Genomic DNA, 15121 nt, shown 5'->3' with positions numbered 1-15121 from the left:
TGGAGGGTAGCCAATGTAACCCCACTTTTAAAAAAGGAGGGAGGGGAAAAACAGGGAATTATAGACCGGTCAGCCTGACCTCAGTAGTGGGTAAAATGATGGAATCAATTATTAAGGATGTCATAGCAGCGCATTTGGAAAAAGGTGACAAGATAGGTCCAAGTCAGCATGGATTTGTGAAAGGGAAATCATGCTCGACAAACCTTCTGGAATTTTGAGGATGTTTCCAGTAGAGTGGACAAGGGAGAACCAGTTGATGTGGTATATTTGGACTTTCAGAAGGCTTTCGACAAGGTCCCACACAAGAGATTAATGTGGAAAGTTAAAGCACATGGGATTGGGGGGTAGTGTGCTGAAATGGATTGAGAACTAGTTGTCAGACAGGAAGCAAAGACTAGGAGTAAATGGGTATTTTTCAGAATGGCAGGCAGTGACTAGTGCTGGGGCCCCAACTGTTCACACTACATTAATGATTTAGACGAGGAGATTAAATGTAGTATCTCCAAATTTGCGGATGACAAAGTTGGGTGGCAGTGTGAGCTGCGAGGAGGATGCTATGAGGCTGCAGAGTGACTTGGATAAGTTAGGTGAGTGGGCAAATGCATGGCAGTAGTATAATGTGGATAAATGAGGTTATCCACATTGGTGGTAAAAACAGAGACTATTATCTGAATGGTGACAGATTAGGAAAAGGTGAGGTGCAACGAGACCTAGGTGTCATGGTACGTCGGTCATTGAAGGTTGGCATGCAGGTACAGCAGGCGGTTAAGAAAGCAAATGGCATGTCGGCCTTCACAGCGAGGAGATTTGAGTACAGGGGCAGGGAGGTGTTGCTACAGCTGTACAGGGGCTTGGTGAAGCCACACCTGGAGTATTGTGTACAGTTTTGGTCTCCGAACTTCAGGAAGGATAGTCTTGCTATTGGGCGAGTGCAGCGAAGATTCACCAGACTGATTTCCGGGATGGTGGGACTGATCTATCAAGAAAGACTGGATCAACTGGGCTTGTATTTACTGGAGTTCAGATGGGGTTTAGACAGGGTAGATGCAGGAAGAATGTTCCCAATGTTGGGGAAGTCCAGAACCAGGGGTCACAGTCTAAGGATAAGGGGTAAGCCATTTAGGACTGAGATGAGGAGAAACTTCACCGAGTGGTGAACCTGTGGAATTCTCTACCACAGAAAGTTGTTGAGGCCAATTCACTAAATATATTCAAAAGGGAGCTAGATGAAGTCCTTACTACTAGGGGGATCAAGGGGTATGGCGAGAAAGCAGGAAGGGGGTACTTAAGTTGCATGTACAGCCATGAACTCATTGAATGGCGGTGCAGGCTAAAAGGGCTGAATGGCCTACTCCTGCACCTAGTTTCTGTGTACATCCTGTCAATTCTCCAGTCAGCTCCAAAATCTAAGTTGCAGGATCACTTTGAATCCATCTTAACTGCAAGTCCACAACAGGGCTGAAAATGTTTCTGCAGTAAAAATAGACGAGCAACAGGAAACTGGATATATCAGCAGAGCAAGGGTAACCGTTTTAGTATTATCAGGGAATTTGCAGTGACAGCTCAGAATGACAAAGGTCAATGTGCTGGCTGTCTAAAAATGGAGAAAAGCATGTGCTATTGCAGTGCGGAGCAGGGACTCAGACAGGCTCATGCCTTGGTACAGAATTGCTGGACTCCAGCAGAGCACAATAGCAATTCACTCGCCAACATCCATCTCGGTGTTAGGAAACATCCAGGAACACTGAAATGACAACGCCAGTATATTGGAATATGGCCATGATCAGCTTCAGGTGATGTCGCCGCTTACTTACTGCCGTCTCCGATGTAACCACTTGGAGGCAAGATCAAAGAGGCTTTTAATGCCGTGGGAGCACCTACCCCATGTTTTATCGTGGAGAATAATTTATCCTAATAGGCAGATGAATTTCACGTGATCCAATGGCCCAAATATACTGGAGAGCAAATAGGCTACCACTATCGAGAAGGTGGTGGACCTACAGATCAGGAGCTATCCAATCCCAGGGTGTTCAGGAAGCATTTTGTGACAAGACTTCATGCTGTGCAGATTCCCCAAGGAAGCAGCAATACAGATGCAGAATACTCCGTAGCACCAAGGTCAGCAGATCAAAGAAAATAACCTCCAAGCTGATCCAATTGCTAACTCTGCACGTATTAAATATTGTTTACAATTCTTGCATCACAAAACTGATGGATCAGGCTTACATACAGTATTCACACTTGTAGAACAAGTCACCAGTAAAACTGCCAAGGATAAAGAAAGAGGAGCCTTGGAATAGACAAGTCGAGAATTAAATGGAGCTCTAATCTACCGCTGATGCACATGCAAAGCAGGTAGACCACCAGAGAGTGTCGTAGAAACAGATCGAGTTACTTAGATAAGGCAATACCATACCTCTCCCATAATTCAAGGCCTTACAACAAACCGTTGGACTATGAAGCCATCCTCACGAAATAGCATTAATGAACATTGTATTCCCTCTCCAACACTGAATACAGATACCTGCCTATAGAAAGTTACAGATGGAACCTATTCGAGTGGACAAGTGCAGTCAGCCAGTTTACCTGTGCCAGCAATCGCGAGACGCATCATTGCTTTGTTGAGCTGCCTGTGCTCTGCTGTCTCCCTTTGTAATCGAGCGATTGTGGACATCTCTCGTTCCTCGAAGCTCATTGGCCTCCGGTATTCATTGCTCCTGTGCCTCCTGGGGAGCAAAGGCAAGCAGAGATGGCCGTTTGTTCATCTAATCCAGAAAACAGTTGGAGTACCAGTACTTCAATACAAAATCAATCTCCCATCGTGAAAAAAATCAAGACTGTTTATAGCTCCTCACAACCACCGGATGTCCTAAAGCGCTTTACAATCAATTAAGTACTTTGAGTCTAGTTACAGTTGCAATGTTCAACACGTGGCAGCCAATTTGCACACAGCAAGCTCCCACAAAGCAATGAGATAGTGGCCAGATAATCTGTTATGTTGAGTGGGGATAAATATTTACGACAGCAGGGATAACACCCTGCTCTTCACAATAGCCAGCGACCCCTTTCCGCCACCCCCTCCCGTTACAAACGTGGTGGATTAAGGAAAGCCAGGCTCACTTGGTGCACCCAAACCCCAGGAATTCGGACAGGTTTCAGGACTTTAACTATAGGCTGCATCACTTCAGATCATGGAGTCAGTTCCCAGCTCGTATCACTGAAGTATTGAATTGTTACAACACAGAATGCGGCCATTCGTTCCGTCGAGACCATGCCAACTCAGCTAATCCCACTCCAATATTTCCACATAGCCCTGCAATATTTTGCCTTCAGATACTTATCTAACTCTTGAAAGAAAAATAGTGTCTTCTCGCCACCCTTTCCAGCAGTGCATTTCCAGCTCAACCACTTTCTGCATAAAAATGTTTTAAGTCACCTTTGGTAAAAGAATCAATCACCTTTAATCTGTGTCCCCTGGTTCTCACCCCTACTGCCAATGTGAACAGTTTCTCCATCTACTCTGTCCACACCCCTCTTGACTGAGCAGCTAACAAATTTCTACTCAAAAATGCCAGCTTCTTCAGTCTATCCCCGTAACTGAAGTCTCATTCCTGGAATCATTCTCAAATCGTCTGCACCTTCCAAGGCCTTCACATCCTTCCTCAAGTGTGGTGCTCAGAATTTCACCATACCCCAGTTGAGGTCGAACCAGGTTATGGAGAATCATAATTTCCACACTTTGATACTCATACCTGTATTTATGAAGCCCAGTATCACAAGCATTTTAACTGCTGTCTCAACCTGCCCCCTTCAACGGTGTGCATATATACCCCCAGCTCTCAGCATGCATCCACTTTAGGATTGTACAATTTACTTTGTGCGCCACTCATTCTACCAAAACACAATTTCACAATGGAGTTAAATTTCAGCAGCCTGTGTCTTGAAGTGGATCAGTATTTTCCACACGGTTCACTTTACTTACAAGTTGTGCATCACCTGCAAATTTGAAATTGTACACTTGTACACCAATGACTTGGACGTGGGTGTACCTCAAGAAAAGCAGTGGGCCTCGGACCAACCCCTGGAGAATACCATACATCTGTCAGTATTTAAAAACAACCATTCACCACTGTTTCCCGCCACTTAGCCATCTCCAGATCCACACTCCCACTGTGCCTTTTACTCAATGGGCTTCAACTTGGCACTTTGTCAAACGCCTTTTGGAAATCCATGTACAGTACATCAACTGCATCAAAAAACTTGATCAAATTGGTTAGACAAAATATGCCTTTAATAAGTCCGTGCTGGCTTAATCAATCAACCCCTGTTAATTGTCCTCAATTACTTTCTAAAAGCTTCCCTACTACTAGCACCAAGGTTAAACTGACTGGCCTGTATCTGTTGGCTTTTGAACAATGGGTTAATATTTGCAATTCTCTAGTCCTCTGCCAGCCTTCCTAATATCAAGTGTCTCCACTATTCTCTTCACTAGCTTTATGGCAGCATTCGCTTCCTTGGTAAAGACAGATGCAAAGTACTGATCTAATACCTCAGCCGCATCCTCCTCCTCCATAGCTAATCTAAACTATATTATGATCGCTGTTCCCTAAACATTCACCCACTTCATTCTCCAGAACCAGCATTAGCCTCCATCAGACCGGAATCAATCATTCTCCTGAACACTTCAAAAATGAAGCCCCTTCTCTGCCCTTTATAAAATACTGTGGTCCAATTTGTTTTAGGGTAGTTTCAATCACCCATTACTACTACATCTTGCACCTCTAATTTTGCTGTAAATTTGCTCGTCCATATATTTCCCACTATTTGGTGCCTTATCGAATGCACCTCGGGTTATCATCCCCTAGCTAAATATTGGGCCACTTACATTCCGTGTTAGTAGGAAAGCCCTCCAGCATCGAGTTAAGCCTCAAGCCATCAGATTGAGAGAGACCAGCTCGGATTGGTATAGACTTGCCGAGCTCATGTTACCCATTAGTGAGGCTGCAACATCTAATTTGGTTCTAAACTTCAAAAACACCAGGTCTGTTACCTCAATCACTTCTAGTCCGACTTACTCACCTCCCCAATCCCAGCCTCACTGAAAGGTCGCTAGTTTCTCGTTACATATTTGACCTGCATGGGTTTGAGCCTCGCAGTGGGCAGCAGGTACCAGGAGTGAGCGCCTCAGATTCGCTAGACCAGCAACACCAGTCAGAGGTGCTGATGCAACTTGAGCCATGACCATCCCCCAAAGGGAAAATGGATATCGAGTACCCCAAATGGTCCAACGCTCCAAGTAGTGAGCATGAAGCGATCAGAAGGGGCAGAAATCTCAGGTCCAGACCAGGGTATTCAGCTCCGATCGTTTTGTAATTAAGTGGACAGGAATTATTGCAGCAAGTGGTGCCTTTACCCAGGGAGTTGCTGCAAGCAGCAGCGTGAAAGAATGTACAGACCTCAAAAGTAATACCTAAAATTTACTCTAGTCCAGATGTAGCTCTGAAACAAAAGGCTTTGAGTTGCGAGGTGAGCAGTTAGCACGGTTGACAATAGCAGATGGATGCTCAATGTGGTCACGCTGGATTCGTGCAAGTCAGATTGTTTACAGTACAGGAGGCCATTCGGCCCATCGTGTCTGAACCAGCCAACAAAGCTATCCAGCCTAATCCCTCTTTCCAGGTCTTGGTCCTTAACCTTATAGGTTCAGCACTCAAGTGCACATCCAGGTACATTTTAAGAGGGTTTCTGCCTCTACCATCCTCAGGCAGCGAGTTCCCGACCCCCCCACCATCCACTGAAACAGTTTTCCTACCAATTACTTTAAATCTATGCCACCCTAGTTATTGACCCATCTGCCAAGGGAAATAGGTCTTTCCAATCCATTCTATCTAGGCTCATCAGTTAGAAACATACTAGCTTCCCTAGTTCCAAAGATAACCCCAGCTATCCAATCTTTCCTCAGCTAAAATTCTCCAGTCCTGACAACATCCTTGTACATCTCTAACCTCTCATGCAATCGTATAGTTTCTGTAATGTGGTGACCAGAACTGTGCAGTGCACTAGCTGTGGCCTAACTAATGGTGGGGGAAAATATTGTCCCCATCACAACCATGACATTGTCAAAAGCAGACGTTGCAATAAGAGCCATGCCATTGTTCCGCTCGTCCGATTCTTGGTTAAACAACAGTCAGGTCATAGGGGAAGCTGAATACTGAAGGAACAAGCCCAGTTCAGACAGACGTGTTGGTTGCAACTTACTTGAGAACTGTGGGAGTTCGAGGCACCGTCATTTTGGGCCTCCAGGGGACTGCCATGGGACCTCTATCACCTGATTGTTGGTCTGTAGCCATCCTGCTGGGAGAGAGGGCGATTAATTTCAGTCGTCTTTAGAGGAAGACATCTTCCTGGTACAATAAGGACACATTACACGGAAGTGAAGCATGTTTGGTAATACAAAATCACAGCAATAGCCAAAGGGTATTCGTGGTTAGCATGGGCTGAGTGTTAACTATTTCAAGATTAGATCATCTATTATGAACGAGATTTATTTGCCAGGCAAATTACTGTGGAGTCTGGATAACAAGCAACTGGAAAAGGGAAAAATTACTGCTGTGACCAATTTGTCCTCAAAGGATAAACCAAATTGGACAGATGGTGGAATCAAAAACGATTTCTGGTGAAATTTAAGAGGGTCAATTGACCACAGCCCCCGGGATGTAATGGGGCATAATGAACAAGGCGAGTCTTCAAACAGCATTAGAATGGACTGTTCCCCTTGCAGCAAGGGCAAGGGAACTGTGAAGAGAGCCGCCAAGGCAAGACCAACTGCCACGATAACCCAGAGAGTAGTGTTTGAGACTGTAGCTGCTCTTTCGTTAAGCAATCCCACTCCATATCCATGCAATATTTTATCCTTTACGTATTGATCCAATTCCCTACTCAATCTGCCTTCACCAGCCCATCAAAAACTGCATTCCAAATCCTAGCCACTCGCTGCTTGAAAAAAAAAACAAGTCGCTTCTGGTTTATTTGCAAATCACCTTAACTGTGCCCTCGTGGTCATTCAGCCATTGGAAACAGATCAATTTCTCAACCCTTCATGCTTTTGAACATCTCAAACAGCTTCTTGGCCTTCTCTGCTCCAGGGAGAACCAGCTTCTCCAGTCCAACACAACTGTAATCCCTCATTCCTGAAACAATTCCAAAGAATCAGTCTACCATCTCCAAAACCCTCACGTCCTTTCTAAACTATGACCAGAGTTGGAGACAAGACTCCAGTTGAGGCACAAGTATTTGAGGTTGAACATAACTTCCTGGCTTTTGTACTCTCTGCCTCTTTAAAGCGCCCACTATCCCATATGCCTTATTAACTTGCCCTGCCACCTGCTAAGATTCACACAAACACCCAAAGGCCTCTTGTACTGTTTAAAATTGTACCATTTATTATGCATGAATTTTCCTACCAAAATCTATCACCTCAATTTCTGTATTGAACTTCATTTATCAAAATGTATCAATTTCTGCTTTGAATTGAATCTGCGATCTGTCAGCCCATTCCACCAGCCCGTCTGAAGTTTATTACACTTCGAAGTTCTAGGTCATCTACAAATTTCGAAATTGTGCATCAAACCACAGTACAACCTTGGCTACTCCACTGTGTGCCTCCGTCCAGTCCATAAAACAGTCAGTTGCCACATTTGCATTTTCTATTCCATTTGTATCCATTCTGCAACTGTATTTTTAATCCCTTTGGCTTCAATTTTTCCAACAAGCCTAATGTGATATTGATCAAACACCTTTTAAAATCCATATACCAGCAACTGTACAACCCTCATCCACCTGACCACAAAAGCAATGTTAGTAAAATACGATTTGGCCTCAACAAACCCGTGCTAGCACCTTTGTCCAAAGTGGATGTTTCTCTTCAAGGTTGTGGATTCCAAAAGCTGCTCCATAATCGATGTTAAACTGACTGGCTCCAATTTCCAAGTTTAGTCACCTCCTTGAACAATGGAGTCACATTTGCTACTCAGTCCTTTAGTACTACCCCTGTATCGAAGGCACCTCTATCTAAAATGAGTGGATAGTTGGGGCCAAACACCTCCGCAACATCGATCCTTACTTCTCAGCAACGTAGGATGCATCCCATCTGGACCAGGTGACTTCAACCTTTAATTACAGTCAGCCCATTTAGCATCCTTTTTTCACTTCTAGTAAAATGGCAATCTCCCCGTTTACCAAAATTCACTTCCCTGGTAAACACCAATACTGTTCTCGTTTTGTACATCATCCATGCCTTCTGCATCCACCAATAAATCCAGTTAGCACAACCGCTTCTGGATTTCCTTTATGTTACCCACCAATCTATTCATACTGTATTTGCTTCTTATTTCCCTTTATATTCATCCTGATCCTCCCTTGCATATTCAAGCCAACATGGCATACGCCCTTGAGTCATCCTACTCAGTCAACCAAGGAGCTCTGGATGCCCTCCCTTATAGGAATATAAGCAGACAGAATCCAAACCAACTCTTCTGATCCACACATTGCTGTTACATTCCCATCAAAGTCTTGTGACTCCAATTTACCTCGGCCAGATCCCTTAACTCGCTGAAAGTAGCCCTCCAGACTAGATTGCTCCTTGTCCTTTCTATAACTAGGCTAAACCTTATGATACTCTGATAATTAGCAATGCTCTCCAACTGGGACATTCTACACTTGACCACTTTCCGCAGGAAGAGATCCAGCAATGCTGCCTCCCTCATTAATCAGTGTTCATTGCCCACTGATCAAGAAAATGCTCCTGAGCTCACTAGAAATCCCTCCCTTCTCGGCCCCATTCAATAGAGAGGTATTACTATCGTTCATGCATATCTAGTTTGAAACAAATCTTCCCATGTATCTCATGCCCTATCAAATACAAAAAGCAAAATAACTCTTCCATTAACTACAACCAAATTGATTCGGTCTTCGACCCCTCAAGGACATCATTTCGAATAATATTTCCCTCAATCAAAACTCCGACGCCTCGTCTTGGTTTCCTCATTTATCTTAAACACCTTGTAGTCGGGAATAAGCATGCAATCCTACCATTTAAGCCAGGTCTCATTGGCATTGCTACATCATATTGCCACGTGGTTATTTGCTCCTGCAGCTTACTAACCTGAACCACAGTTCTTGCATTTACACACGAACTCCAAACTGACTTTTACATTTGTTTCCACCCAATTCTATATTCCCAGTCCTGTACACTTTTTTCATACTACATCTTGGTGCCCACTGGAATTAGTTTAAACCCAGTCCTACAGTACTAGTTAACCTGCAGCAAGAATAATGGTCCCAACTCTATTCTGGTGCAACCCTTCTATCTTGAATTTGTCCCAATGTCACAGGAATCTGAAGCTCCCTTCTAAATGATTTCTCTAGCCACTTATTAACCGGCATATCGTCCTATCTCTGCTCACTAGCCCGTGGCCCTGGAAATAATCTAGCGACAGTTGCCTTTGAAAGCCTGCTTCATCATTTGATGCTAGATTAAATTGCTGGAGTCAACGACCGCTCCCTCAAATCCACATTGAAATCAGTTAGAGCACCAACTCGACGAACCTAATCCCCAATCCTTCGGTAGTCATCGGTCGGCAGATAACAAGCACAGACAAGCCGGACGGTGCTAGCATGCGGGGTCCCCAGATTCTGGATCCCTCCTAGAAACCCGAGCTCAATCCCCGCTAGTGCCGTGAACATCATGCCCAGCAGAGGCTGAAAGGTGAAACGGCCAGTCTAAAGGTTCAACTGCAGGTGGATGAGAGAGACTCGGCTTTACTTACCCCCGAGACCGGACGGCACCCTCAGTGGCGGACAGGCGGCCGCCTGTGAACCCTCTCCAGGCCGCCAACAAATTCACCGAGTTTGGAGCCGTGCTGGAGATTCCAGCGCTCGTCGCTTCGCCTTCTGCAAAGACAGGAGAGAGGTAGAATTTGGGGGTGGAGAGGGGGGGGGGGGGGGGAGAAGGAAGAGAAGTCAGATATCCTAAAGTATAGAGAGGCCAAACTTCCATTGAGCCAGTTTAAAGTCATATTTTACAAAAACTCCGGGATCCGTGTCCAGGGCCTGTTCAGAGTGTTACTCAGCGCCCCAGCCGACACTAGAGAGATGCCCCGGAGGAATCCGCAACCCTTCGGTGTACAGAGGGTGAGCGGTTAATCCAGGGTGGTGTAAATCTTCGGCCCCCAAACCCTGGCCATCTACTCATTGGAGGCCGAGCACTCCCACAGATTCTATTGGCAGCTTCGCTTGCTTTTAGCATTAAACAGACCCATTACTAACTCGATATTAGATTTAAAAGACTGGCAGTCCCAGGGCATTGTGGGTTGTTGGACTATGAAAACAGAAGTTGAAATATTTGGTAATTATAGAAATATTGCATCACAATCTTTAAAGGAATCCCAGCCTTGCTTTAGGGAAATGGCCCGGGTCAGAACAGTTCTTAATTCCCCCAAGCCATTCGAGCAAAAAATGACTTTAGATCAGTTATGTTCCAAGTCCGGAAACTTCCTGCCCAGAGACCATGCAGCAGACAGTGTAGGTGGACTCCGTGAGAAGTTGAACACTGTTCAGGGCTCAGCCTCTTCACGGTAACAATTGAAACAGAGTCTGGGGTTGTGCACCTGGAGTCCAGAACTCCTGGTTTGGAAACATCCCTCGAGTGGTCCACACAGGTAGCCGGGTCGGACGGGCTGGTCACCGAGACACTGAGGCGGGGTGGTGTAGAAGCAAACGTCACCGTGTCTAACCTGGCAGCACCGATTTAATGTACAAAGTGAACCATTCCTCTCGGAGCCAAGAAATTACAAAGGGTTTTGTAATTTGGGAACTCTTCCGCAAACAGCAATTGGTGCTAGCTAAATTTACATCCGAGATTGAGATTTGTTAACTAAATGAGGAAATATGGATGAAGGCAGATTTCGGTCACAGATCAACCATGATCTCATTGAATAGTGAAACAGGTTTGAGGCTGAATTGACCTCTTCCTAGATCACCAGTTGTAGCCCTGGTTTAGATTTTCATGATTACATTTCAGAACATTTAACATTCGTTGTAGTCTTGAATGAATATTTTCTGTTTAGATTCGGTTGAAACCGCATACTGCTCTGCCTCCTTAAAACAAGATCCAGTGTTTCTCTGTTGATGACACTGGGATAACCCGATGTCTCCCAATTGGGGCGATTAAGAGTAGAAACGAGTTTCCAGCACCGGGGGAAACTAGAGTGCATAATAATTACACTAATTTATACATTTTATTGATCATGTCTATGCCCTTTTCCAATAGGTAATTTGATTAAGTATCTTGACAAAGTGTCTGTTAAAATACCATTGTCAATCACAAATGTGTTTGAATTGTAAATTATGTTCAGGTGCCTGACCTGGGAGTCCATAGAGTTCCCAATAATTGGTCCTTGCCGATTAGCCTTGAAATGTAAAGATTAATTGCACATGGTTTCAATTTATACTAGCTCCACTTTTCTAACTTCACCCGAGACCAATTGAGCCACGAAGTGGGCCTCCAACAGCTGGAACTTCGTCCGTTTCAACGGCAAACTTCGGGTTGAAAAGTTGCAGGCTGACGTGTTTAATTCCCATTTTCTAGTTAGCTTTGGTATAGTTAAGTAATTAAATGTGGAATACCTTCATGCAAAAGATATGCCTAATCATAACCTTGTGTCTTAAAGTACTTTCCAAAGTTAACAAATCGTTAAGGGCCAGATGAACTAGAGCACGCGCAGCTGAGGATTATCCCACAGCCTAGTGCCACCATCACAGCTCCCGAAAGGGCTCCTACACAGTTGGCAAGGGAACACTACACTCCATTTCTACAAGCCTAGAAGATTGCAAGCAGTTGAATGTATGTCAGCCCATTAGAACTAGGCTGAGATTAATCTCCATGCTCACATCACAACTAGTGACTACTCTTCAAAAGTCTCTATTGGCTGTAAGGCACAGAGACGTCTAGATCATGGAAGGCACAATAAAAATGCAAGTTTCTCGAAAATCCTTACCACCACCAGAAAGGAGATCTTTAGAATAGACGAGACATTAAACATTCCATACACCAAGTGAACTTTCTCCAGACTTGGCCACTTAATCATGGAACTCCCAAACAGCTGGATTTCAGGAACAGAGCAAGGGTAAAGAAAGAACTTACCAGAATCATAGCGATCCTCCCGTTCAATCACAGGACTCACGACGGCCATTGGTATGTCGCATTGCCAAGGTTTACAAGGTAAATTTATTTTAGCACTACTCGCCATATCAGTTTCACACCAATGTCAGATCTAATGTGCAGAGGGAAACAAGATCAGTTCAGTTAGGAAGTTACCGTGAACATATCTTCAGGACCCGGTAAATAGAGGGAAGGAGACTAAATGAAGCGAACTCGGTAATGACGGTGCTGCACTCCCATCCGAATACCTTGCAAGAGGCTTGCCCAAATCCGAAGTAAACAAGCAGCTGAAACCAGGAGCTCACCCTAGACTTGGAAAACTCAATAGTGCGACCCATAAATAAATAATTAGGGCAACTATGTCAAATGATATTAGAACAGGAAGTGCTCCCGGTTCAATACAAGACCTTTTGGTTCCCAATTAGAGAGAGAAAAAGAAATGATAGACTTACTCTTTCTCAGCTTCAGGAAGATCGCAAATACTCTCAGTAGCGCTATTCAAACCGTAATGACCGCAGCTCCGCTTTATACTGGGATGCTAATCGTGAATTGACCAATTACATCTCACTTTTAATCAAATTCTCATTGGCCGACGCTAATGACCAGTGATTCGGGTACGTGTTCCACGCGTTTACAGCGCGTGTGAGATTGGAGCCACTCTGCCATTATTTAAAAGAACTACTCCTAGATTTCTAGCGGCACTTCAATCCCACGCTTCCTGAACTTTGAGTACCTGGTGTGGAGGCAGGTTGGAGGACTGTCTCCTGGGCCCATGTTCGGCCCCAGGGGATTATTGGTCCCACTGCTTTGGCAAATATTCCATCCGATCGGTTGATCAGTGTTTGTGAGCAACTTCCTCATTTGATTCCACCTTGCTGTTTACTACTTTGATCCTCTTCCTTGGCCCATTCACCATTATATTCCTATTCATACTGCTTTGAACTAAGTGTTGTACAGCTCCTTGAGTCTTGTAGCAGCATCCTTCCAGGCAAGTATTCGATCACACTCTTGCCTTGTGCCTTAGACGTGGTCTACACAGCTCTCATAGCCATGCCATTTACCTGCCTGGTCCAGTTGAGTTTGTGATCAATGGCGACACCCAGGATGTTGATGATGTTAGATTCCGTGAAGATAATGCCATTGACTGAAGGTGATGATGATGATAATGGGGGATGGATTGTGGGTGGGGGGTGGGGGGTGTTGAAACTCCCTCTCGTTGGAGATGGTAATTATGGACTACTTCATTATCTGAGGAGTTGCGCATGGAGCTGAATACTATAATCTTTAGTGAACGGGCCCATTTCTGACGTTATGATGGACGGAACATAGTAAGAGGATCAGGCCATTTAGACCCACGAGTCTGTCGCGCCGTTCAATCAGATTGTGGCTAATCTGTGATCTAACTCAATATAACCACCTTTGATCCATATCCCTTCATATCTTTGGTTAACAAAAATCTATCAACCTCAGATTTAAAATTATTAAATGACCCAGCAACAGCTGCCGTTTGTGGAAAGGAGTTCGAAACTTCTATCATCCTTTGCGTGTAGAAATATTTCCTAACCTCCGTCTTAAAAGGACTAATTCGCAGGCTATGACCTCGTTTTTAAATCCCCAACCAGCGGAAATAGTTTCTCTTTATTTACCCGCTCAGTTTGCTTTAATATCTTGAAACTTCGATCAAATCACCCCTTAAACTTCTAAATCGCAGTAACTACAACCCTAATTGTGTAATCTCTCTTTGAAATGTAACCCTTGGAGTTCATTTATCTTTCAGGTACACTGCACTCCGAGGCCAATATATCCCTCCGAAAGTGTGATGCCCAGAACTGAACACATTACTCCAGAGGGAGGGGTGTGCTATTTTTGCCGAATACTTTAAGCACTAAAGAGATAAAGAGGTGGCCAGGTTGGGGGTAACTTTGGTCAAATAGTGAAAATAGGCGCTAAATGACGAAGCTGTCAGTGTAGCTCTAGGGATGAATGATTCCTGACTCCCCGAACTGTCTTACATTGAACCCAGTTTAGATCAAGATGCATTCCATTTACAGAAGAATCGGAACACATATCACCCACAACTGAGGGAGACGAAAGTAGCCATTAGAGAAGCTAAGAGATCTATGGTAAAGCTGATGGTGCACAATTGTGCTAATGATAGGAAAAGCTTTTCCAGCTATATCAGGGGTCAGTAGACCGTTAAAGATGATTTTCACATCGGGCTGCACTCCTGTGCATGATGCTCAGATTCCAGCTGTTGGATGTGATGTCGACAATAACATCAGCAATATTAAAATAGAAAGAGATTGCCAAAGAATCATCGAATAGTACCGCACAGAAGGAGACTATTCTGTCCATCGAATTGGTGCTAGCTCATTCGAAGAGCATTCCAGTTAGTGCAACTTCCCTCTTTCCCCATACACCTGCAATTTTTTCTCCTTCAAGTATTTATCCAATTACCTTTTGAAGACGACTACTGAATCTGTACCCAACACCTTATGAGGCAGCGCATTCCAAATCCTAACCACTCATTGCATAAAAAGGATTTTCCTCATGTCACCAATCACCTTAAATCTGTGCCCTCTGGTTATCGACGCTTATGCCACTGGAAAACGTTTCCCGCTATTTACTCCAGCGAAACCGTTTGTGATTTTAAAAACCTCTCCCAAATCTCCTCTGCTTTAAGGACAACAACCTCGGGGATATTTTCTGTGGTGGGACTGACCCGATATCCTCGAACATGGCGTGGGCCGCATTCAACAAAAGTTATTAAAAATAGAAATGCATGAAGATAAACTATATCGGTACTTACTTACATTTAGATTGTATTTCCTGTTACTGCTGCTCACGGTTCCTCGCACCTCTGAGCCTGAACCATTGCTTCAACATTTGGAACAAATGACT

This window comes from Pristiophorus japonicus, chromosome 9 (genome assembly GCF_044704955.1).
Source record: "Pristiophorus japonicus isolate sPriJap1 chromosome 9, sPriJap1.hap1, whole genome shotgun sequence".
Classification (NCBI taxonomy): Eukaryota; Metazoa; Chordata; class Chondrichthyes; family Pristiophoridae; genus Pristiophorus; species Pristiophorus japonicus.
This window is presented reverse-complemented; position numbering follows the sequence as displayed.